At 32.7% G+C, this 26,316-nt stretch overlaps 1 long non-coding RNA gene across 3 annotated transcripts in view; it reads right to left on the bottom strand.

Annotated features, from left to right (window-relative positions):
* The window catches only part of LOC110344475 (uncharacterized), a 63,907-nt gene that overhangs the window by 7,770 nt on the left and 29,821 nt on the right, over window positions 1-26,316 (bottom strand). For all 3 annotated transcript variants that reach the window (XR_015444092.1, XR_015444093.1, XR_015444094.1), the window contains exons 4-5: window positions 13,301-13,375; window positions 12,197-12,277 (exon numbers count right to left, since the gene is read on the bottom strand). This is a non-coding gene — a long non-coding RNA (uncharacterized LOC110344475). The remainder of the gene's footprint in view (window positions 1-12,196; window positions 12,278-13,300; window positions 13,376-26,316) is intronic.

Here is a 26,316-nt window from a genome sequence, read left to right as displayed (position 1 = left end):
ACACCTGAGATGTCCCACAGCAGGATCACTGTTTGAAGCCCTGACTGTGGTGCACATGTCAGTTCATTAAGAACAAAACAGACCCAATGCCATCACAAGTGCAATATAAGGTATGAAGGTATGATGGGAGGAAAAACTCCCCTTTTCTAGAGCACCAGCCATGGGTAAGGCATATGTGTGTGTGTGTGTGTGTGTGTGTGTGTGTGGAGGGGAGGGGAGAGGAGAGGGGAGAAGAGGAGACTGCCAAAAAGTGTATGCACACTCCATGAAAAGAAAAACTTATATAAGTATTTCAATACTAAATTTATTGGGAATCATCATTATCCATGTAAGTTTGTTCACTATCTATACTGAGTATCCTGTGGATAAAATTCTAGGAATTTTCAACAACTTTTACACTTACAAAAAAAATATTCTCTGGTCATTTTGGTATAAAAAACCACTCATTTTAGTAACAAATATACAGGTCCTTAGTGATGGTAAAAACTCAAAATATCTATTCAAACTTATACCTTCTCTGTCTACTTTGTAACTCAGCAATTCTAATCCCAGGTATATTCCTAAAAAACAAATAAGAGCATATTTTCAACAGATACATGTATCACAATGTGCATAAAGATGTATCCAAAGTATCCTCGAACAGGATATAAATAAAATGCCAGGCAATAACAGAATGGATCATTATCCCTATGATAGAATATTCATGCAACAGAATACTAGACACAAAAAACAAAATGTAAACTGATCCTACAAACAACTATAAAGATGTCTATTTGAAAAACAAGCTGGACACAAAAGAGTATGTAAGAGACCAATTAAAAGAAGCTACCTTTTAAAATATATTTTATTAGTAACCCCTATATATTTGACATATACATGAAATATAAAGACTACTACTGAAGAAAACAAATGTATGCCCACTAGAAAGAGAATTTTAGCAATGTCTTTGGGACTCCATACACACACTTCCCCAATTATATCATCCTGTCTCCTTCCTGGATAGCCTGTGCACATGCATGGACGTGCATGCACACACACACGCACACACGCACACACACACAAATGCATAAATACACAAAGACATATCAAAATTTCAGTGATATAATTTCCTTGCTTTTCTAGACGATATTTATTATATTTATGTGATGTAGGTATTAATACCTTAAAACATAATACCAACACAGAACAGTGAAAAGACACTAAATAATCATATCTATGTGGTTAACCAAAGAGAATCCAATTGAATAAAAACCACTCACACAGAGAATGAAACATTACCAAACTTCCAGAATAGTAAGGATGGCAACTAGCTTTTACTCCTTCCCATTACTAAACCTTCTCCTTTCCCTGTAGTCAACTACTACCCTGAATCCTAACACTTTAGACTGATTTTGTGTGTTATAAAGAAAGGAATACCAACAAGTCCATAATTATTTCTATTTTAACCGTAATACCAAGATGGAGTGGGAAAAGAAAACCTCATTGTAGAAATGCTAATGATATTATCATCCTTTTTGTGAACATATCAGTAGCTATCACTGCTTTACCAGACAGAGCATAACTTGTCTATCTAGGGTTTTCCCTCTAAATAAACTAGGAAAGGCACTTTAGAAATGGTGTGTGAGGAGCTGTGAGGGTGGATACCAGCCCCTATGAAACAATAATTTAAGTAGTGAATATTAAATTAGAAACACTTAAAATCTCTGGAAATTTAAAGGCATACAGAAAATGAGAAAACATTCAATGAAATCTGCTAAATCTTGGATAAAAAGCAAGTCTATGACATTTTGGCTATGATTTATCTGTTCTCATGCACTCTGTTCTTAGAGCTGTGTTACAGAATCTCCATGGCAGCAAAGTGTGGCAAAAGATAATAACTCTATCTCCTCCCAGCAACCAGGACAGGCTGCTTATTTCATTCACTAACTCCCCTAAAAGCTTCCTATTAAAGAAGCTCTATTCCACGCAAACACAGTAAAGGTGACTGAGGTACATTTCCCTCAACCAATCCCCACCGGTGGGGCAAGGGCTCCACCTCAGTAGCAAATGATTTTTAATACTGAGCCCTGGTGATTTCCTTCCCCATCTGGCTTATTGGGCAAAAGTTGAGAGATAGGAAAGAAGATCAACAACAGGTGCTACTATCTTTCCCTATGAGTAACCACTCATACAGAAGTATCACTCTGTGAGATGTGGCCCCTGACCTAGCAGTGGTGAGGTTTTACATACAAAAAAACATGAAAAATGTAACTACTGCCATTCTACATCTCTGCCTGAGTATAGTGGCTTTGTGACAGAACCTGAAGATTTTACATCTAAAGGCTTCAAAAATAATGGAGATATTGGTGGTGAGCTATTAAAAAAGGACCGGTAGCTCCACAGTAGCAGTAGCAACAAGTGAGATGGCAGAGTACCAAGAAATTTAACAAAGAGAACCAGAGAAAAAAATAGCCAAAAAGGATCACACTTTGGGATCACACTTATTTCTGGGGGTCTGGAAGGCTGTCTGTGTTGACCAGGTTGCATCCACTTAAGAATTACTAGGATAGATATAAATATTAAGACAGAAACAGTAAAATTGCTGGAAGATAAGTTCGGTAGAACTCTTGAAGACATTGGCATAGGAAAAGACTTCATGAACAAAACCTCAGCAGCACGGGAACTAGCAGAAAGAATCAACAACCGGGATCTCATCGTATTAACAAGCTTCTGCACTGCAAAAGAAACCACCAACAGAGCTAACAGACAACCTACAATATGGGAAAAAAATTTTAGCAGCTGTACCTCAGACAAAGGACTACTATCTAGAATATATAAAGAATTGAAAAAAATCATACCCCCCAAATTCAAAGACCCAATTCAAAAATGGGCATCGAAAATGAACAGACATTTCTCAGACAAAGAAGTAAAAGCAGCAAATAAATATATGAAAAAATGTTCAACATCACTGGTCATTCAAGAGATGCAGATGAAAACAACACTGAGATTCCACCTCACTCCAGAAAGAATGGCTGCTATCAAGAAATCAACCAATAACAAATGCTGGTGGGGCTGTGGGGAAAGAGGAACGCTGCTCCACTGCTGGTGGGAGTGTAGACTGGTGCAACCACTGTGGAAATCAGTATGGAGATACCTCAAAGAACTAGGACTGGAGGTCCCATTTGACCTAGCTGTTCCCCTGCTGAGTATCTTCCCAAAAGAATTAAAAGAATCATACCACAGCGATATATGTGCACCCATGTTCATAGAGGCACAGTTTGTAATAGCTAAAGCTTGGAAACAGCCCAAGTGCCCATCAACTGGAAACTGGATAAAGAAGATGTGGTTTTTTTATAAAATGGAGTACTACTCAGCCATAAAGAACGAAAAACTAGAGTCATTTATAGCTAAATGGATGCATATTGAGGCCATACTCTTAAGTGAAATAAATAGGAAACACGTGTGTAAATACCAAATAGTTTCTGTAGTGTGAGAAACTGATAGTGTAAACAAGAGTTAAAATGATTAAAATGAATAATTGATCATTTGAAATAGGAAAAAATGTCCAAAGACGAAGGAGTGAAGGGAGGGGATGGGGAAAGGAAAAGAGGGAAATTAAAAACTATGAGAAAAGAAAAAAAAATGGAAATGAAATCTAAGTAAATAGGGAAGGGTGGAGGGGCTGAAGGGCGCACAGGTAATGGGGAAAAAAATAAGAACCAAGATACATCATGTACAGGTACAAACACCCAATGATAAATGTAAACGAATTGTATACCTAAAATACACCAATAAAAGAACTAAAAAAAAAAAAAAGGATTACTAGGATAGGCTATGGAGGAAGACTTGAAAGCCTTCCTAAATTCCGACAGATTCATCAGCGAAGAGAAGAGCATTAGCGGCTCAAAGTGCTTACACATAATCTCTGACCAATCACTGGCTGAACAACAAAGCTATTCTGACACTGGGTAACTCCTGTAAAGCTACGCTTAAAAAGAAAATCACAGTTTATTCTTTTCAATGCTGAAAATGTAAATTTGAGCCAAAAACCATGAAAGGACTCTCTAAGATATGAATATATTCAAAGGTAAAGTGTGAACATCTTTTAGCTGCAGTACCTTGAGTATAACCTTTGACCAATAAGTGATTCATGCTGGCCAAAGGAGGACCCCTAGGAAGGCAGATTAAATGATAAAAACACAGAGAAAATCTGAGTGAGGATATTAAAATCTGTTTGTTGCAAATGAAACAGACATCATAAAACTAGTTAAGTTCCTAAACAAATAACAAGACTGGGAATCAGCATCTAGATTTGGTACATTATATTACCTAATATATACAGTTTTTCACGACAACAGAAAACCTGAGACATGCAAGAAAAAGGCATGTGTGACACATATATAGGATAAAAGGCAAGCAGAAACTGCCTTTGTGGGAAACCACATGTTCTACTAGCAGAAAAAGACTTCAAAATAGATGTTATAAATATTCTTATAGAACTAAAGAAAACTTTGTTTACATTTAAGAAAGCTTTTTTTTTTTTTTTCTTGGTACCGGGGATCAAACTCGGGACCTTGCGCTTGCGAGGCAAGCAGCAAGCACCACTGAGCTAAATCCTCAGTCCCAGAAGAAAGTATTTTTAATGTTCTCACCATGAAGAAATGATCGACCAAGGAGACAGATATGCTTAACCTGATTTAAACATTACACAATGTATACACATATCAAAACATCAAATGGTACCCCATTAATATGTACAATATTTTATGTTTTCAAGTATCAGTTAAATTTTCAAAACTTAAAAAAAGCAATAGATTTTTTTAAAATAAAAGGAATATGTGATAATAATGACTCATCAAATAGAAAATATTACAAAAAAGAAATCTGGACTTTAATTAGAAAGAAAGGCTATGGTAATAAAGAGAACCCTCTAATCTTAGAAATCTGTGACTGTCTCAAAATTAAACTGAAAATAGAATTTCTTTTACAGGGTAAAGAAGAAAACAAGCAGAGACAAGCAAAACCTCTGGAAGAGCTTTCATGGGGAAACAAAGGGAAATGAGCAGTAATTTTTGACAAGTAAATGATTTGCAGGATAAGCTAACAAGAGGACACATCCTCCTGTGTGTATGTGTGTGTGTGTGTTTGGGTGCATGCAAATGTGTACATGTGTGCAAACTTGAAGATAAACCAATAGGGGTTATGTAAGATGAAGAAAAGAAACATGAAAAGAAGCACAAAAGAATGTGGAACATTATCAATAATACCAACATGTATGTAATAGCAGAAGGAGATATGAAGGAGCAAGACAGAAAATGTATTCAAAGGAATAATAGCTAGAAACTCACCAGATGCACTAAAAAAGCATTAATCTATACATCCAAGCAGCTCATTAATCTTCAAGGATGATAAGTGCTGAGAGATCTACGTCAAGAGACATAGTAAAAAAGTTGAAAGCCAAAGATTAAGAGAAAATACTGAACACAGGAGGTGCGAAGTGAATCATTATAACCAAGTGGACATTAAGCATACCATCACTTCATTTTCATGAGAAAGACTGCTAAAATGAAGTGGGAAACATATTCAAAGGCTTGTATGGAAAAAAAGCATTAACCAAGATTGCTTTATCCATCAAAAGTTATTCTCACAATGAGGCAAAATTAAGACATTTGCAAATACAAAACTGAAAGAATCTCTTACAAATCCTGCAATATAAACATTTTTAAAGGAAGTTCCTCATCAGGAAATGAGTGACACCAAATAGCAACTAGTATTTGTATTGAAAAAGCAAACATAGTAAAGTAATTGTGTAGGTAAGGATTAAGCAAAGTATACAGACATCTTGATGCTCCTTTCTTATAATTGATTTAAAAGACTACTGCACAAAAGAATATCTATAAAACTGAGTTTCTGTAATAAGATAACAAATGTAATATATTTGGCAATAAAAACATGAAAAGTGAGTTGTGAATAAAACTATGCTGGAGTATGAAATTAAAATCAACCTGAGTGTGGTGGTACACACTGGTAATTCTAGTTACTCAAGAGGATGAGGCTGGAGGATCTCAAGTTCCAGATCAGTCTGGGCAACTTAGCAAGACCATGTCTTAAAACAGAAATAGAAAATAAAAAAGGATAGGATGTAGGAATGTAGCTCAGTGGTAGAGCGCTTTCCTAGCATGCATGGGGTCCTGGGTTCAATCCCCAGTACTGCAAACAAAAAAGTAGCACAAATTCACAGCTAGAAAAGCAAAGAAAAACAGATAAGAGGTTTAATACAAAATAAACTATAAATGTAATTCACTTTCCTATATTCTTCAACAGACATAAAATTATATACAGAAATATATGTAACAATGTATTTTTGGTACGGAACATACATAAACATTATATATTAATATATAATGGTACATATTAATATATAAATATTATATATATAAAATAATACAAAAGTGAGGGAATTCCATGTGATTAAATGTTCTATATCTTACTGGATACACTTAGACGTACAGAATAGATGTATAGATTAATTTAGTGTAAATCTTCTGTAGCATATTACGATAAATTAAGGTCTGTATTGTAAATCACAGAGGATACACTAATAACCTCAGAGTATAATAAGAATTATTAAAAATGGTAACAAAACGCATTTAATGAAAAAAAGTGAAGGAGGAGCATAAGGGAAAAATAGTCAGGAGTCATACAAACAAAAATCTGGCAGATATAAATCAAACAACATCGAGAATAACATTAAAGGTGAATGGATTAAGCAATCTAAGGAAAGGAAAAAATTGTTAAGACTAGATAAAAAGTAAGATACAACTATCTGCTGTGTACATGAGATACATATTAGATTTAAGATGCAAATATATTGAAAGTAAAAGAACAGAAAAATACATATCATAAAAGATGAATTATAAGAAAACTGTAATGACTATATTAACATCTGACAAATTGGGGCTGGGGATTTAGCTCAGTGGTGCCGCTGCCTGCCTCACAAGCACAAGGTTCTGAGTTCGATTCCTGGTACAAAAAATATATATATATACATACATATATATATATGTAAATATATATAAATATATACACATACATATATATGTATATATATATCTGACAAATTGGTAACTTTGTTACTAGAAAATGTTTCTAGATGTTTACAATAAATGCAGTCAACTGATGATAAAGATATAAAAATTATAAACTGATATATCCTAACAACAGAACCCCCAAATACTTCAAGCAAAACTAAGAGGAAAAATAGACAATTCAAACATAATATTTGGAGACTTCAATAACTCATTTAAAAAGATTTTTTCAAAACTTATTGAAGTATAATTGACATGAAATTGTATATATTTCAAGTATACAACATGTATAACATTTGATATGTGCATACATTGTGAAATGACAGCAATAATTAACACCGCAATCACTTCACATAGTTATCTCACTCTTAAAAATAAATAAAACATATAGGCAAAACAATTTAAAAATGTTTATATGAGATATGAACATTATAAGATAACTAAACCTGGCAGGCAGATACCTATAGAATATTTCACCCAACAACTGTACAAAACACATGCTTTGTACATATACCTGGAACATTTCCAGTGTAAACTATGCAATAGGTCAGAGGAAAAAACCTCAATAGATTAAACAGACCGAAATAAAACAAAGTATGTTCTCTGACACAGCAAACTGAAATTAGAAATCAACAAAAAGAAATTAGAAAAAAATGTAAAATGTACAAATTAAACCATATTACTACTTTCTAAACAATATATCAAAAATTCAAGAGAAAAATTAGAACATTAAAAGACAGCTGACAGCCAGGTGTAGTAGTACATGCCCATAATTTCAGCACTATGCAAGGCTGAGGATCACCATGTTCTAGCCCAGCCCAGTCAAACTGGCTAGATCCTGTCTCAAAAAATGAAAAGGGGCTAGGAATATAGGTCAGTGTGAAAACTCTGGGTTTAATCCACAGTACCAGCACACACACAGACACATACACACACACACACACACACACACACACAGGAACAGTGCATAAAAAGATAACTGACTTTTGTAAATAAAAACTGTTAAGTAGTATTTTACATATAAGATCTAATTTTTTTTTCAAAATTCATCAAAATGTTAGCTTAAGATATCCACATTTAACCAAATATACAATTGTCTTAAATATTAAAGGTAAAGAGGGGTAGGGGAAAGGAAAGAAGGGAAAAGAAAAAATATGAGAGAAGGAAAAAAATGGAAACAAAGTCTTTATAAATAGGGAAGAGTGGAGAGGGTGAAGGGAGGGCAGGGGAATGAGGAAAAAATAAGAACCAAGATACATCATGTAAAGGTACAAGATCCCAATGATGAATGTAACTGTATTGTATACCTAAAATGTACCAATAAAGTTAATGGGAAAAAAGTAAAGGTAAAAAAGAGTTATCAACATCAAATTTTTACAAAAATGCTTAAATAGAATACATAACCAAAAAACCACACAAAAAAGGCAAAATGGAATTTTCTTCTTGTGAGGCTGCATTTACATAAACTGATAGTTTCATAACTCTAAGACCAATCCCTACAGCAAACAGTAAATGTAACACAAAAAGGTATATGAAATACTTTAGTATCTCTTTAGATACTTTAGTATCTCTTTTTTTGGAGGGTGGGAGGATACTGGAGATTGAACCCAGGGATTTCACAGGAAGCCATATCCAGTCTTTTTCTTTAATTTTTAGAGATAAGAGTCTCACTAAATTGCCCAATTGAGAAACTTGCAATCCTCCTGTCTCAGCCTCCCTATGTTGGGATTACAGGTGTGTATTACCACGCCCAGCTACTAAGGTAGCTTTAAAAATTACTACAAAACTTATATACTATAACATAAGCCATATTTACTTGTTTGTTTTCCATTAGGCTCTACTGCAGTAATGTACATTCACCACATAATCTATGCCTAGTGCATGGTGGGAACGGGGCAATCAATTAAAACATTTAACAGAAACACAGTAAGTGAATAGAGATAAAAATGATCCAGAATTCAGAAGGTTATTTGCCTTTAAAGAAAGACTTGTCATCTTAAAAAAAGTAGGTATAGGAGACAATGAAAAAAAAACCCTACTAATTAAAAAAAAAAAAGAAGAAGGGGCAGGGATATAGCTCACTGGTAGAGTACTTGTCTAGCATGTGCAAGGCCCTGGGTTCTATCCTCAGTATCACGCACACACACTCAAAAATATGGCAAAAACATAAGAGTATGAAACTGCTTTTAGTAATGATTGAGCAACTCTACTAGGCCAACCATTCTGCTGAGAAAACTAAGAATGCTGGAAGATATTATTTGAAAACACTTTTAACCCAAGAAAGTAATGCTTTGAAAACACAAGATCTCAGAAGAGAAGCTCAAGGAATAAGCCCCAAATTTAGTACCTCTTTTCCCTCAAAATGCATGCTAAGTCAAATGAGGTAGTCACTGAGAAGTTCAAGTTGTAGTTAAGAAACTAAGCAACTTACTACGACTTCTAGCAATCTCAGAAGTTCATAGGACATGGCCTGAAGCTCAGGGTGCACCAAGGAGAAATGCTCTAGAAGACAACCCAGAATTTTATTGGGCCTCTCTGATGGGTTATGCACCAAATATCAATATGGATCAGAAATAGAAAACACCTTGAAAAACCTGAGATACAGTTTCAAAAGGACTAACTCCCTGACATCTATGAGATAAGCCTATTGCCCCTGAGAAGCAAAAGCAAATGTTCGCTACATGAAGACAAAAAAAAATCATTCGGAACTTCCAGTTACTTTTATGGTATTTCATACAGAACATCCACCAAGTAATAAACAGTAATCATATGTGCAAACTCATAAATAGAAAAAAAATGATCACAACCAAAACTGTGAAGGATTTTCTATATTAACTGAGGATAAACAGCAAAGGAAGAATGACTTACATACACCCATAAATTCAGAGCAACACTAAGATATCACTGCACACATATTTGAAGAACTATAGTTAAAAATATTGAATATAACAAGTCTGGCAAGCATGTTAAAGCAGCTATGACTCTTACACTGCCTGTAGGATGTGAAATGATTTAACAGCATCTGAAAACATATCAGCATATTATAAAACAACTTTGAAATACACCTGCCATATGATCTAGTAATTCCACTCCTTGAAGTTTGGCCAAGAAAAATGAAATTGTACATCTATAAAAAGACTCATACATGAATGACCATAGCATGAGAAAGTGGGAAGGACTCAGAAGGGGAGAATCTAAAGGTTCACAAGGAAACCTGGGGAGAAGGATGGATATGGTGATGGCATCTGTTTCCTGTATCCATCTGTCTGTCTCTCTCTCTCTCAAACATGCACATACACACCAAGATATGTACTGTTTATTTTAAATAGTGCAGCTTATTTTAAATCACTTATACCTCAACTAAGCTGTTAAAATTGTGTGAGATATGCCTAAATGCATCTAAAGGAAAATTTAGAGTGCTAATACAGAAGAAGAAAGCCTACAAATATAATATTTGAAATATACTTCATGAAATTAGATAATAAATCAAGATAATCAACCCAATTTTAAACATAAAATAGTAAAATTAACATCAGTTAATAAAATATAAACAAAAAACTAATGGCAAATCTAAGAGGTGTTTTGTTTTGTTTTCTGAAGGGATAAAAACCTGTTAAATCCCTAGTAAGACTGAACAAGGAAATAAGAAAAGAACACACACATTATCAATAGCAGGAATGTAAATGGAATGATCACTGTGATAGTAAAGAAACATGCAGTATGGTTATTAAGCAAATTATGTCAATAAATCTGAAATTCCTAAAATGATGAAATAAAAAGTAGCAGAACAGCTAAACTAGGAAATCTCAAGGATCCTGTATCTATTCAATAAGTTGCATCTCTATAGGAAAACTTTACTATAAACCAGTGGTGGGGGACCAATGCCATGTGTGCCACAGCAGGCTGTTTGTTATCACTGAAAGCTCTAAAAGGTTCGCCATCACTGGTATAAGTGAATTCCATGTCTTGGTGCCTGAATTCCCAATCTTTCTCACATAATTGAGAATTAAGTAACACTTATCTTAACCTTTTACACTTGAGTAAAAACTCTGCCTAAAATGTTTAATAAGACCCCTATAAATTTTATACCAAGCTGACAAGAATATTATATGAAAGGAAAATCAAAGCTGTTATACCTCAAGACAAACAACTGAATCAAATTAAAACCTTACATTTGACAAATAGAATTCAAAACTACTTCAACTATAACACCACGACCAATTGATTGGTTTAACATTTTCAAATCCAACAACCTTGACAAAAAAGGAATACAGCCATGTCACTATGGGAACAGACACAGAAAAACCATCTGATATAATTTACCACCTAATTATGAGTTTTTAAATAAAATCTTAGGAAAACCACAGTATACATTATATAATTAGCAGCAAAGTACTGAAAACTTAAGATCAAAACAGAGACAATATATCTACCCCATCAGTTCTATTTAACACTGTAGTGACTAATGAAAAAGAAAAAAAGCATAAACATTAGACACATGAAATTTTCACTGTATTTAATTATAGAATACATAATTATGTTTCCTGAGTACCCAAAAAGAAGCATGTAGGTAAATGCATTAGAATTAGTACATTATTTACTAAGCTTTATGGATACCACACAGATAAACATGAACTTTTTTTTCTGAGAATAGCAATTCTTGGTAAACTTTTCATATGCATCATAAGAAATGACAAAACATAATTTTAAGGCTTTTTCTATGCTTATCAGATAAATTTTGTGAGTCATTCTAGCCCTTAATATTGTAATTTTTTTGATATCATGGTTATAGAAATCCCAAAATGTAGAAAAGATTTTATAATACAATTGACATTTAATCCAAGGGGAACAAGAAAAAGTACTCTGCATGGTTTTACCTATGGACCTTTGTTTAATGATCTCATCAACTAATTAGAGATCAGGTATTTTAAAGTGGATCATAATTACTTTCTCCACAAAAGCTGGTGATGCTTGCTTGTTTCTTTTTGTTTTTTAGTTCTATGCTTCAGTACTACCTTTTAAGGTAGTTTTTCTACTACTTTAGAAGGAAAACAAAGGCAAGATTATCTTTTTCAAAAACAATCACTAGTACTGTGCTACCATGTGACCGATTTTATTGTACTACTTACAAATTTGACTTATCCTCAGTGTAAAATTTTCAAAAGATGCATATTTTCTCTCAAAGTAACCCAATTATCACTGAAGATAATCTGCAGAACAAATTTTCACATAAATCTGTATTTACATAAGAATACACATGTACATACATATTAAATTATACTTTCTTTTCTATTAGCAATATATCATGAAAAATATCACCTGGAAGTATATAAGATATACTGATTGGGTGTATAGCTACATACTGTCCATGGAATTAAAACAATATAATCTATTAAAACTTAAGTACTTTGGAAGTTTTATAACTATACATTTACATTCATTTGTGAATAGCTGTATTGGATACAATCCTAAAAGACACATTATTTTTCTAAAGAGTAAAAGAAAAAATAATTTGCTAATGTTAAATTAATTTTCAAAAACTCAGTACCCTTTTAGTCTCCCTTGATAATTTGTATTAAGATAAAGGAGAATCTTATTTATTTAATTTGCATTTAAGTATGCTTTTAAAGTAGTTTGTTATTAAAACCGTATGCTTTTATTATATAAATTATTGATGCATTTTGCTATTCCCTTTGTTAGTTTATAATTTATAAGTATTTGAAATATTAATAATTTTATATATTAAACCTGTTCAAATACTTGTTACTTCTACTTATGCTCAATATATTGCCTGCTACTGAATCAACTCATATATGTCTCATATTTACATAGATCAATTCAGATATGAAATATGACTTTCCAAAGCAAATATTTTACAATATGTAACACGAGTGTCACTTTGCTATTTGTTATAAAAACTCTTAATTTCTTCTCACATATTTTCTTATGCATGTCAAATAAGCAGAAATGAGCAATTTTAAAAAGCAATCCTTATATTTTTCTTGGAAATATGCTTATTTCATTTTGTATATAAGTTGAACATATTTATATATTTTAATAAAAATATGTATTTTCCCCATGAGAGCTTTTCTTTTGCTTTTCCTGTTGTTGTATTTTTATTTACATAAACTGAATATTTTATTATTGAACTACATGACATATGAAATATAAAGAATATTACTGACATTAACAAATGTATATCAACTGAAATCTGAAAAATACAGATACCTTACCTACTTCAGAACTATGATTTAAAAGACGGCTTTCTTCCCAAGAAAATCTAAAACCAGTGAAAAGTGTTTCCAATGCTGAAATTAAAAAAACAAAAAAACCTGTCAGCCCAGAATTCTATATCCAGCAAAATATACTTCCAAACTTAGAATAAAATAAGATACAACCACATTTTCAAACCTTAGACAATTTATTACTTGATACAATCTAATTCATATTGGTAACAGCGCGTCTTGAAAACTGAGAGTCAAAATGGCGCCCTCCGCTGGTGGCATTTGATGACGACGTTAGCGCATGCCTGTAATCCCAGCAACAACGGAAGCTCAGGTGGTCCAGACTAGCCTGGACAAAATAGCGAGACCCTACAACTAAAGCGAGACAAAATAGCGAGACTGCCACAACTAAAGATCCAAGGGAGGAATTTAAGTTGAATAATAAAAAGTTCATGGGAGGGGCAGGGGAAAGGAAAGAAGGGAAAGGAAAAATGATGAGAAATTGAAAAAATGTGAATAAAGTCTTTGTAAATAGGGAAGGGTGGAAGGGGTGAAGGGAGGGCTAGGAATGGGGAAAAAATTTAAAAAATTAAAAATAAATAAAAAATAAAAAGTTCAAAACATAAAATTATATGAAAAGAAGAAAAGAGAAACAAAAAGTTGGAAAAATGGCAGACTAACAGCAAGATGATAAATTTTAAATAAAATAAAATAAAGACATTAATTGTTCAAAGTCTAAAACTTCAAATTAACATGCAGAAATTTCAGACTGAAAAATAGCCAGTAGTAATTTTATGCTATTTATGTTAAGAGCAATATAAATTGAAAGCCAAAGTAAAGGTGAAAGCAATAATAGTATAGTGCAAAATTAAGATCAGAAAACTGGAATAGGTACATTAATACCAAACAAAGCAGACTCCCAGAAATGAAAGGTAGTGAGAGATAAAGATGGACATTTCATCAAGATCAAAGAATTCATTCATCATGAATAGAAAAAACCAACATCATTAATATGAAAAATGTCATTATTGAATCTGAAAACACATAAAATACAAGTGATTATATGCCAATAATATAAAAATACATGCACTATGAAACCACAAGTAAATCCAACTTTAAAAATAAAGGTGAGAAAATCTATATAGTCCCATATTTATTAAACAAATTGTACCTATAAAGAAAATCCTTCCTGAGTCCTGTGCTCTAGTGATTAAATTGGTGAGTTTCCCCCAGAATCGAGAAATAAATGACATCGATCTCACACAAAAACATTACAGAGACTAGCAACACTATGAAACTTCTCCAAATATTTTAAGTGTTTCACATAAATTTTACACCAAACTGACAAAGTATCAATCACATAAAGAGGAAAAGCAGAGAGCATATCTTTCATGACAAAACAAAAAATAAGTATATTTGGCAAACTGCATCCAAATTATGTGAAGTCTGATACACCATAAACAAATTGTATTTTATCACAGAATGAATATATTTGGATTAACAGTATGAAATTAACACCAGAAAAGCAAAGGAATTTAAAATGTTATTATAATATATGCAAAATGATACCTTATACATTTAAGAAAAAAATCATTAAACTGCAGTTAATACCATAGTCAGTGGTGAAAGAGTCAAATACCTCCTAGTGATCAGATATGAGAAAAAGATTCCTAATATTACCTGTTGTATACAATACTTATGTAGGTCAATAATACAAGAGAAAAAAGATACAATGATTGGAAAGGAATAAATTGAAATTGTCATTATTCACCTACTGAATGTATTTCCATACCAACATCAATCTATCTACTATATATTAGAATAAAAGAATTTGGCAAGATTGCTGGATACATGGTTTATAAAATAAACTAAGTGTAATTCCAAGTACCAGCAATAAGTAAAGGTCAAATTAATTAAAAATATTGTTTACAACAATTTCAAATATGAAACTATTTGATACAATTTTAATGAAAGTTAGGCAAGATTTTTATACAACAAACTATAGGAAACTACTGAGGGGAATTAATGAAGATAAGAACAAATGGCATGCAGAACAAAATTTATTAAATGGAAAATTTAATTTTTAGGGTGATCAATTCTTTCTCATTTGAAGCATATATCATTTCATTCAACGCAAACTCAAGTTAAATCCCAAAAGTAATTCATGTGTTCTGTAAATCCTTAAATTTGAATATTGGGCTAATGAAGAGAATTAATAGAAAATTTGATTTTAATTAAACAGAATGAAGAAAAACCTGTTGATAAATAATAAAGGCACTTCTGTAAATTGTGGTTTTTCTGACACTAGAGTTAACCATGGTGAAAATATTCTGCTGATAGATCAATAAAGTGACAGCTACACTTTATATTTTAATATCTCACCTTATTCTGTTTCTATTGTTTAAGACTATTTGGCTGATAACCTATCTCTTGAGTTTTCTTATAGCCTGTTATTCAAGAATAAATCTTTTAAACCATAGGGATATCTTTCATTTTTATGATGACTTTAAAATGGCACACTTAAAATAGAACTTGGGGTGTATAATTTACTTCCTATTTAAATGTTACCATCTCTGTGTTATACTATGGATTATGTTCAGGTTTGTGTCATATACTTAGTATACAGATCCTATAGAATGGAAGTACTTATGTTTTGCTTTGCATGTTTGAAAAAAGACAGTAAGGTCAGAGAAGAATAGAGAAGTTTATGGATAGAATAGCAGAATTGCCATCTTATAACCACGTTGCTACCATTACATTACGCTCTTTTGATATTCCATATGTGAATTTTCATAAATATGGCCATTTATCCACAACTGGAGGCAGATACATTCAAATTCATCAGAATAATTTCCACAAATCTGAATTAAGTCATCCTGTATCCACTGGGAACTGGCTCCAGCTGCCCCATGGATACGAAAATCTACAAATGCTCAAGTCTCTTATATAAAATGATGTCATATTTGCATAGAAATTATACATCTTTCCATATATTTCAGATCATCTCTAGATTACTTATATTATCTCTCATGAATAGTTGTTATACTGTATTGGCTAGGAAATAATGACAATGAAAAAGTCTACACATGTTCAGTGCAGAGGAAAATTTTTAACCTGCACTTGGTTGAATCCATGGATATGAAACTCACCAATACGGAAGGCCAATATTACATGCTATAACTGAGCTTTAATTTTATCCAAATGCCAACTGATTAGTTTTTCAATTTCTATGATATATAATCACTTAGAAGTTAAATGTTGTGCTTTAAGCAATTATTTCTGGAAGCTAGTTTTTCTTATATACTGTAGTCTTAACTCAAATTTCCTGAACCATCCATTGTTTCTGATGGCACCTAAGTGGTTCTCTGCATTGACCATGGTCTTTAGTTTAACATAAACACATTTTCCTTTCTTATGTTATTTTCAATTGACATATAATATTATATGTATTCATCATGTGAAACATGATGTTTTGAAGTATATACATATATATAGTCCAGGGACTAAATCCAGTTAATATATACATATTCTGAGAATAACAAACCTTCATAAGTTTTTTTATCACATCATAAGAAATGGCACAATTCATTCTTTGCAAAATAAAATTATACTTTTAATTTTTTTCTATATATTTATCACATAAAACTTAATTGCCAAGGTCTAGGAATTTAGGTCAGTGGTGCCACGCCTGCCTGGCAAGAGCAAGGTCCCGAGTTCAATCCCTGGTACCGGAAAAAAAAAAAAATTTAACAGTCAATCAACCCTGATCATTATTTTATTTTTTCTAATATAATGGGAATAGAATACTTAAGATTAACTTCATAATACAAGTAACATTTGATTCTAGTCAAACAGTAAAAGATCATTCCTTTTGATAATTTTACTCATAGTACCTTGTTTAATGATTTCACTGACTAGAGGTCAGCTTTTTTTAGAGTTCACAAATTATTTTGTCCATGTAACTTATTTATATTTTTGTTATATCTTTACTTTCTAATTCCACTTTCTTCAAGCATAAATTTTTATCCTTTTCTGTACTATTTTTTTAAAAAAGAATAAGCAAAGACTATATATTTCAAAGCAACTGTGAGTGATACGCTGTCATATGGCCATTTCTACAAATTATCTTTTAGTATATACAAATACAATACACTTGCTATAAAATTTTGATGAACTGCAGGGACATATTTCCTCCTCAGAAGTAGCGATGATTAGCAGTCTGTATATGGATAGACATACATATATTATATATATTAATAGACATTTATATATTTCTGCAAATAACTGAAATGAAATTATAATATGTTTTAGTCTTCTAGCAATAAGACTTAGAGATGATTTTTATAAATAAATGAAGACAACCTGATTGACTGCAAAAGCTAAATAATAATTACAGTATGTGTACATCATAATGAACTTAATAATTTCTCTCTTTTCATTTTTGTAACCATAGTTTTGTATGCTTGATTGAGTAGTTATACAATCATAGAAGAAAATTTTCTGAGTAAAGGGTATATAACTCAAAATTCTCCTGAGGAATTTTAAATAATTTTTCAAAGATCTAGTATTTCATGTACCTAATAAAATCTAGTACCAGATAAAAAAGCAGTTTAATCTTCATTACACAATAATGTTCATTACATATAAATCATTGTAGATATAAAATAAAATATTTTGCTCTGGGTGACACAAGTGTAACTTACTATTTTATGCCAATATATCTTGCCTGTTCTCATGTAATTTCTCACCTAGGTAGACATTTTCAGATCACCAATTATCAGAACAAACTATATTGAAATTTTCCTTAGGAATATGTTTATATGATTATAATTTCTGTGTAATTTATTCAGATATTTCTAGTTATTTTAATTTAGTTTATATTTGAATGCTTTGGCTTTTGTGGTTTTATTCTATTTTTAGCTCTTCTTGTTTACTGTTACTCAAATTAGGTATCCTTTGACTTAAATAATTTTAGTTAAAATATCTTTTGCAATTTTTGAAATATTTTATTAGAAAACTATAAGTGTGATATACATACATGAAACACAAAATATTAATGAAAAAGACAAATATATGTCTACTAGAAAGATAATATGACCAATATCTTTGGGAATGCATATATGCATTTTCCCAATTACAATATTCAGCCTCCTAGGAAAACACGTGCAAACACACAAAATTTGGTGTTGATCATTCCTTGCTTTTTTAAGGTTATATTTATTGTATCTATGTATTGTTTTTATTTATCTTTTGAAGTATAACACAAATAGAGAAAGACGCAAAAGTTTGAACTGGCCAAATCCATGTAGTTGGCCAAAAACAAAACAGCTGTATAAACATCAATTAGGCAGAGAATGACACATTGTCAGACTTGTAGAATAAAGGACATCAATCTTTTTTGCCACCTCCCATCACTAGGCCTTTCTTTTCCCCACAATTAACCATCACCCCAACTCCTAACATCTTAAACTAATTTTCCTTGTTTGAAAGAGAGGGCCTATAACTAAGAGTGGGCCTATAACTTTATTCCCTACTGGAATGCCTGAGAAGAGTAAATGAGTCTCTAGTAAATGTACTGACACTGATAATAACTCTCTGTCAACATGCTAAGAGAAATTACTATTTTACTAAGGAATACCTTGTCTTTCCATGTCATTTACTAACAACTCTGGAAGTTATAGGTCTATGCAGATTGTAAGACACTGATACTAACAGACACTGTGGAATTAACAGTGTAAAACAGGATAAACCAAAAATTAAGTAAATAACTTTACTCAACACAAAAACACACCCATCTTGTACTGTATAACCAAACACAACCTAATGGAGAAGAAAAGAGGTACAAGTTGGGGACTCCAACAATGCTTTCTTGATCTCCAAAGAACATGTTTCATTTTTGACTGGATTTCAGCCTCTATCTTTCAAATCATTCATAAAATTTGGTATAAGATTTACCATTCATGGGAGTCTGATTTCAAAATACAGCTCTTTGTGACAATATACTTATTTTGGAAACATATATACTTTCAAACAATATGATATGTGGAGAAGTATCTGGATTCCTTCACTCAATTTTTTTTATTAGACTTATCTAGGGTATATGCAGTTTATTCATATTCACTGGCATATGGTATTACATTGTGTGGTATATCGCATTTTATATTGTACTGATTTTAGAGATGGTGAACTTTAGCTAATTTTCATTTCGTGATATTAGGAATTAGTGTCGCTATGTGCCTTTAGGTTCACATGTAAATTTTTAGGTTAATTATATAAGTCAAAAGAATTACTAAGTCATCTTGTAGTTATGTGTTCCAATTTTCCCTCCCACAAGCTATGTATGAAATTTTTTCATAGACATCAGGATGAGAGCTTCATATATGCTCATGCCCAAAGGTCAAGACAAATTCCCCTGTGGCCCCACTTTGAGACAAGCAAGAGTATGCTGAGTTGCTGTAGCAGAGTATGGAATTTGAGGCTGCTAATGTAGCTGGGATTCACGTGACATAGCACTGCCAATGAGGGAGATAGACATGGGATTGGGAGGGAAGTCCATATGGCAGTTAACATCAGGTCTTTGATCAAGCACTGCGCTGCACATAAACACAAGACTTACCAAGGCCTACCGAAGAGTAGATGCAAGGGTAAGAGGAATGAAAATGCCAGAGATTTTGCAGTGACTAAAGTCTATAGGGCTGTGGCTAGTCAGAGTAGACAAAATATCTAGTCATTAAACACATATATATGTAAGGAGCAAGATGAAGAGAGACAGGAATGGAGTATAAAAATATATTTTGAAGAAAGGTAACCAAACATTCCAGAATTTGGGAAATAAAGTAAAATTATAGGTCCGAAATCTGTGAAATCCATGTAGATTAAATAAATGGATATAGGTATATCATAGGTAAACTGCTGAAAGCAAAGTATCTTTTAAAAATTAAAATTTCCAGAGCAATACAGATGAATTACCTACCTGAAAATATGTCTTACATCTCAATAGATTCCATGGACATCAGAGAATAGGGGGACAGCAACTTTTCAATACCAAAAGGAAATACTTATCAACTAAAATCATATATCCAAAAAAATTATCCTACTAAACTGAAAATAAAATAAGACATTCATGCAATCAAACTTGAGACAATTTGTTACTAGATAACCTGTAATATAATTAAGTAATACGGCAGTAATACAGAGTCTTCAAGATGTAAGAAAATGACCTATCATGGAAATTGAGAACTACAGGAAAGAGGTAAGGGCACTGGAGAGGGGAACCATGTACATAAATATAGAAAGGCAAGTCTACTTTTGAAATATATCTCACTCTATGAAGCAAAAATGGTATGTGGTATTGTACCATATATGCCAACATATTACAAGGAAACCGTGAATGAAAAAGGATGAATGGAAATGTAGTGTTTTGAGGGTGTATTTACATGAGGTTATACTATCATAATTTAAATTAGGCCAGGAAAAGGTAAAGATTCATATTCTAGGCCCTAGAATATCAGGTAAATATGACTCAAGAAGGTATAACTACCTTCTGGTACTATGGCTGAATTACAAATTACCCAAAGTTCTATCTTTAAAAATATACTTATTTACTCACTTTTTCTACTAGGCTATACCCTAATGCCACAAAATCCCATGGTCAATACCTAGCACACATTGAGAACTGAAGGAGTATTTATGGAGTCAATCAATAATTAAATGAAATAAGTAAAATGAAAAGAAAGAAGATACTTTTCTTGGTATTGTTTGCCTTAGAACAAGTTGATATCTAAATTAAATTATTTGGGTACAGGAAAAAAATAAAACATTTTAACAAACAGTTTTTGTAGCAATGTAAATTTGCAATAATGGCAGTGAGACATCATAACACAACATATTACTGAGAAAATTTGGAAAAGATAAAAGCTTCAAAAACGTGTTTAAAAGCACCAAATAGGCAAGTAATTATTTGAAAAGACAGGGTTTCAATTATGAGAGAATCTCAATTGGTAAGACCCAAATTTGGGTCTTGAATCCTCAAGGCTTTTGCTAGTTCAAAATATGAAGAAGAATGAAATGATTAGCAACAAGCTTATGATCTATTTTCTCAGTTTATTGAGATGCTTGGGGGGAAAAGGATAAAGGCTTGGTTACATCCTGGAATATGCATTGACAGTAAGATATCACTGCACATTCATTAGAAGAGCTACAATAAAAATACACCACACTGTACACCTTGCATTTATACAATAAAAAATAATATTGACCATTGCAAATGCTGAAAAGGATATAGAAAAACTATGTGATTCATATATTGCTAGTTAATTTTAAGAAGAACTTTATGCTAAGCACTTTGATATTACACAAACAAAAAAATTTCGTAAGAAAACATAGCTTAGTAAACAATGAAACTTAGGGAACTGTAATTGTTCTACATCTTAGAAATAAATTGTGTTTATAATGAAATCTTACCCTACAAATCTTATACACTGGTGCTCATGGAGTTTTCCATATCACAGGGGGAAAACATATTCTTAAATTTGCACAAGCCTCTCCATATGATGTGCTCCCTGCAAATGCATTATGAGCCCTCTATAAACTTTGGATCAAAATAAAAGAAAGGAAAGTCAAAGGGGTACATCTTCCATCAAATCTTCGCTGTCCCTCATGCTGCAAGCCCCCTTCTCCAGGCCACCTCTACCCTTGCCCCTGCCAAAACACAAATTATGTTTGACAAACAAAACCCATAGGCACCCGGGACTTGGAACAGCTGTGGGTTAGCTCCACCTCGGAGCTACCAGTGTCTGGGTCAGGCACAGCCCTGGGAGGCACCCAGCTGAGATCAAGTCACCAAGAAACACCGACAGTGTTGTGAGCTCAACAACTCAGGTCATAGGCCCAAAGCCAGAGACCAGGATCAGCTGGAACTTCTGCAGAGTTGAACCAGCACCCAAGCTACGCCTACTACAGAGTTGTTGGGATTAGATAGCACCCAGTCTAATTCCACTGGAGGCTTTCTGGGATCATACAATACAGATCTGGGATCTGTCTGCCTCATTTGTCTACCAGTGACAGTACAGACATGCTCTGAAGTAAATACCACCAAAAAACTATAGACCCCAGAAAGTAACCACAAGCTTTAAATCATAGAGAATTCTCTCTTTTTTGCTTTTGTTGTTATTGTTTTTGATTGTGTATTCTTGTTTTTTCAGAGGAATTTTAGTATATTTTTTCTTTATTTTGTATCATTTTCTGTCTGATTGGTGTTGTTTTTCATTTTTTTCTCTTTTTTACGTTGTCTAGGTTTTTACTTTTATTTTTATTTTGTTCTACTTGTCTTCTTTCTCTCTTTCCTCAACTATCTCTCTTGATTTTATGATATTTCTGTGAATGAAAATTGTCTCTTGTCTTTCTGATTCACTTTGATATTCTTTTGCTTTCTCCTTCATTCTTTCTCTCCTGTCCACGTCTTCAGTTTCCCAAAGCTTGGGGAATCATCCTTTGTTGTCCAGCCTTGCCTCTACTATATTTCCCTTCATTTATCTCTCTGTTTTGTCACCTACCCTTCTTAAATCCCCCCCAAAGGGTAAAAGCACTCTACTAAGGGGAAATTCACTGCATACAAGCTCCTGGTTTATGTTGGATTGTGTTACATAACTATAGATCTTGCTCCTATGGTTAAAGGTACCAAATTAATAGTTATCACAGTTCATCAGTTTCTAGGCTGTGCTTGATGCTATTGTGATTGCTACTTGTACTGCTTTAGCCAGGATGCCATACATGTTGTAATCAGTTGTTCTCCCTTGTATGACAACACTGTGATTGTCTGGGGTCATAATCATCACCATAGTCCAGTACCAAAGTACTGAGTGCTGAGCCAAATACATAGCAGCTTCTCATCCCTAAAAATTAGGAAAGTAGGATCTTGGGACAGACACAAAGACCAAGGACCACCTACACCCAGAAGACATCTCTGAGGAATAGACATTTCCTAGGGAAGCCCCGATACTAGTGATAAAGCCATCTGTCATAAGAAATTTTCAAACATCAACACATAAAACAAAATAAAACAGCAACAAAAAAATAGGAAATGACAAGATGCAGAAGTAAAAGACCAAATCTGTAGCCTACCTAGGATAAGACCAGGGGACAATGAGATAGAAGAAAATAGAAGTCACTCACTTGAATTTTCTGAAATGACAGCAGCAGAAGTAAAAAAAAAAAAAAAAAAAGATGCAAGAGGCTATAGAGAAAATAATCTATCAGGTAACAAAATAACAAAAGAAATGACGATCAGCCGGGATTTAGCTCAGTGGTTCTGCCGCCTGCCTCGTAAGCGCAAGGTCCCGAGTTCGATCCCTGGTACCAAAAAGAAAAAAGAATTTAAAAAAAAAAAATGACGATCAAAAAGATGTCTATAGAGTATTCCACCACACAACATCAGAATACACATTCTTCTTAGCTGCACATGGGATGTTCTCCAAAATAGATCACATACTAGCCCACAGAACATGCTTAAGTAAATGCAAAGGAATTGAAAATTTCCCATGCATATTATCTGACCATGGTGCAAAGAAATTGGAAATCAACAGCAAAAGAAACCACAAAAATTGCCTAAACACATGCAAATTAAGTAACACCCTCCTAAACAACCAATGGGTCACAGATGAAATTGAGGAAGCTAAACAGTATCTACAATTAAATGATAATGCTGATAAAATATACCGAAACTTATGGGACGTAATGAAAGCAGTCCTAACAGGGAAATTTATAGCAGTGAATTCCCACATCAGGAAAACAGAATAAGCTCAAATAAACAACCTAATGTTGAACCTCAAATGTCCAGAAAAAGAACAAGTCAAGCTCAAGCTTGTAAGAGGGAGGAAATTATAAATATCAGAGCAGAAATCACTACAATTGAGACTAAGAAAACAATACAAAGAATCAATGAATTGAAGAGTTGGTTCTTCAAAAAATTAAATAAAATTGATAAACCCTTAGCCAACCTTATCAAAAAGGGGAAAGAAAGACTCAAATTTTTACAATTAGGAATGAAAAGGGTAAAATCACAACAGATCCTATGAAAATCCAGAAGATCATCAATATCTACTTTGAGAACCTGTATTCTAATAAGATGGAAAACACAGAAGAAATGGACAGATTCCTAGATATATATGAATTACCAAAGCTGAATCAAGATGATATAAAAATTCTAAATAACCAGGACCAGAGATTTAGCTCAGTGGTACCGCACTTGCCTCGCAAGTGCAAGGTCGGGAGTTCAATCTTCAGCACCTAAAAAAAAAAAAAAAATTCTAATAAACAAGTATTGGTCAAGGAAATTAAAACTGTAATTAAAAACTTAGCAACAAAGAAAAGCTCAGGTCCTGATGGTTTCACTACTGAATTCTACAAGAAATTTAGAGAAGATCTAATGCCACTGCTCTGCAAACTCTTTAGTGAAACTGAAAGAGAAGCAATACTCCCAAAATCATTTCCAGAAACAAGTATTACCCTGATACCAAAACCAGAGAAGGACCCAACCAAACAAGAGAACTAGAGGCCAAACACCCTAATGAACACAGATGCAAAAATCCTCAATAAGCTACTGCCAAACAGAATGTAGCAAATCATCAAGAAGATTACACACCATGACCAAGGAAGATTCATCCAAGGGACATAGGGATGGTTGAATATATGCAAATCTATAAATGTAATACACCATGTCAACAGAGCCAAAGACAAAAATCACATGATCATCTCAATAGATGCAGAAAAAGCATTTGAAAAAGTCCGACATCCATTCATGATAAAAAAATACAGAAAATTGGAATAGATGGTCTTTTATCTCAATCTGATAAAAGCCATCTATGACAAACCAATAGCTGATATTATACTAAATGGTCAAAAACTGAAAGCTTTCATTCTAAAATCAGGAACAAAACAAGGATGTCCACTATCATCACTCCAATATTGTTCTAAAAATATTAGCCAGAGCAATTAGACAAGAGAAATAAATAAAAAGAATAAGGATAGGAAAGGAAGAAATTAAATTATCATTTTTTGCCAATGACAGGATACTTTATGTAGCAGACCCGAAAAACTCCACCAAAAGACTTGTAGAGTTAATACCCAAATTTAGTAGTATAGCTGGATACAAAGTGAATACTCAAAACTCAATGGCATTACTGTATACAAATAACAAACTCAATGAGAGAGAAATTAGAAAATAGCATAAAAAATACTTAAAAAATCAATCTAACAAAGGAAGTAAAAGATCTTTACATTGAAAAATCACAGTACCCTGAAAAAGGACATCAAGGAGAATATCAGAAAATGGAAAGATATCCCTTGCTCTTGGTTAGGAAGAATGAACATAGTGAAAATGGCCATACTCCAAAAATTGTTATACTCATTTAATGCAACCCCAATGAAAATATCATTAGCCTACCTCACAGAACCAGAGAAAACATTCCTAAAATTCATTTGGAATTTGTACCTTGAAACTATACTTTTCCATGAAATAAATTGGACACACATATTTAAGTATTGCATTGTTTCTCTGGTGTGAGAAACTGAAACTTTATATAAGGACCAAAATCTATAACAAATATTGGGAAATAGTAAGAAAATGTTCAAATGGGAAGGGAAACAAGGGAGGGGGAGGGAGAAAGGAAGGAAGAGAAAAGAAAGAAAATGTATACCTAAAATGTACCAATAAAATTAGTTAAAAAAATAGAAGTAACTGTCATTAGCTTTAAATCATGTATATAGATTTAAACATATACATATATTTACAAGAATAAGAGACTTATCTAGTTGTATATTATTTGTATGACAATTAACAATTATAATTTCCATTTTTACTAGCATTATACTTTGAAAATATAGTTTGTAAATATTTAACATATGTGAAATTGGTTTTACATAATAATACTCAAAGTATGGACACAGCACAATTTATCAATAAATAGCTGTTTTTACATTTTTGTGCCCCTATGTAAATTCACCACTGTAAGAAGCTTTCTGATAGA

The sequence above is a fragment of the Heterocephalus glaber genome, unplaced genomic scaffold (assembly GCF_053883595.1).
Source record: "Heterocephalus glaber isolate CG9 unplaced genomic scaffold, H.glaber_assembly_v1.0 deba00001594, whole genome shotgun sequence".
Classification (NCBI taxonomy): Eukaryota; Metazoa; Chordata; class Mammalia; order Rodentia; family Bathyergidae; genus Heterocephalus; species Heterocephalus glaber.
Note: the sequence above shows the minus strand (reverse complement) of the source record. Positions and strands in the feature narration are given on the sequence as shown.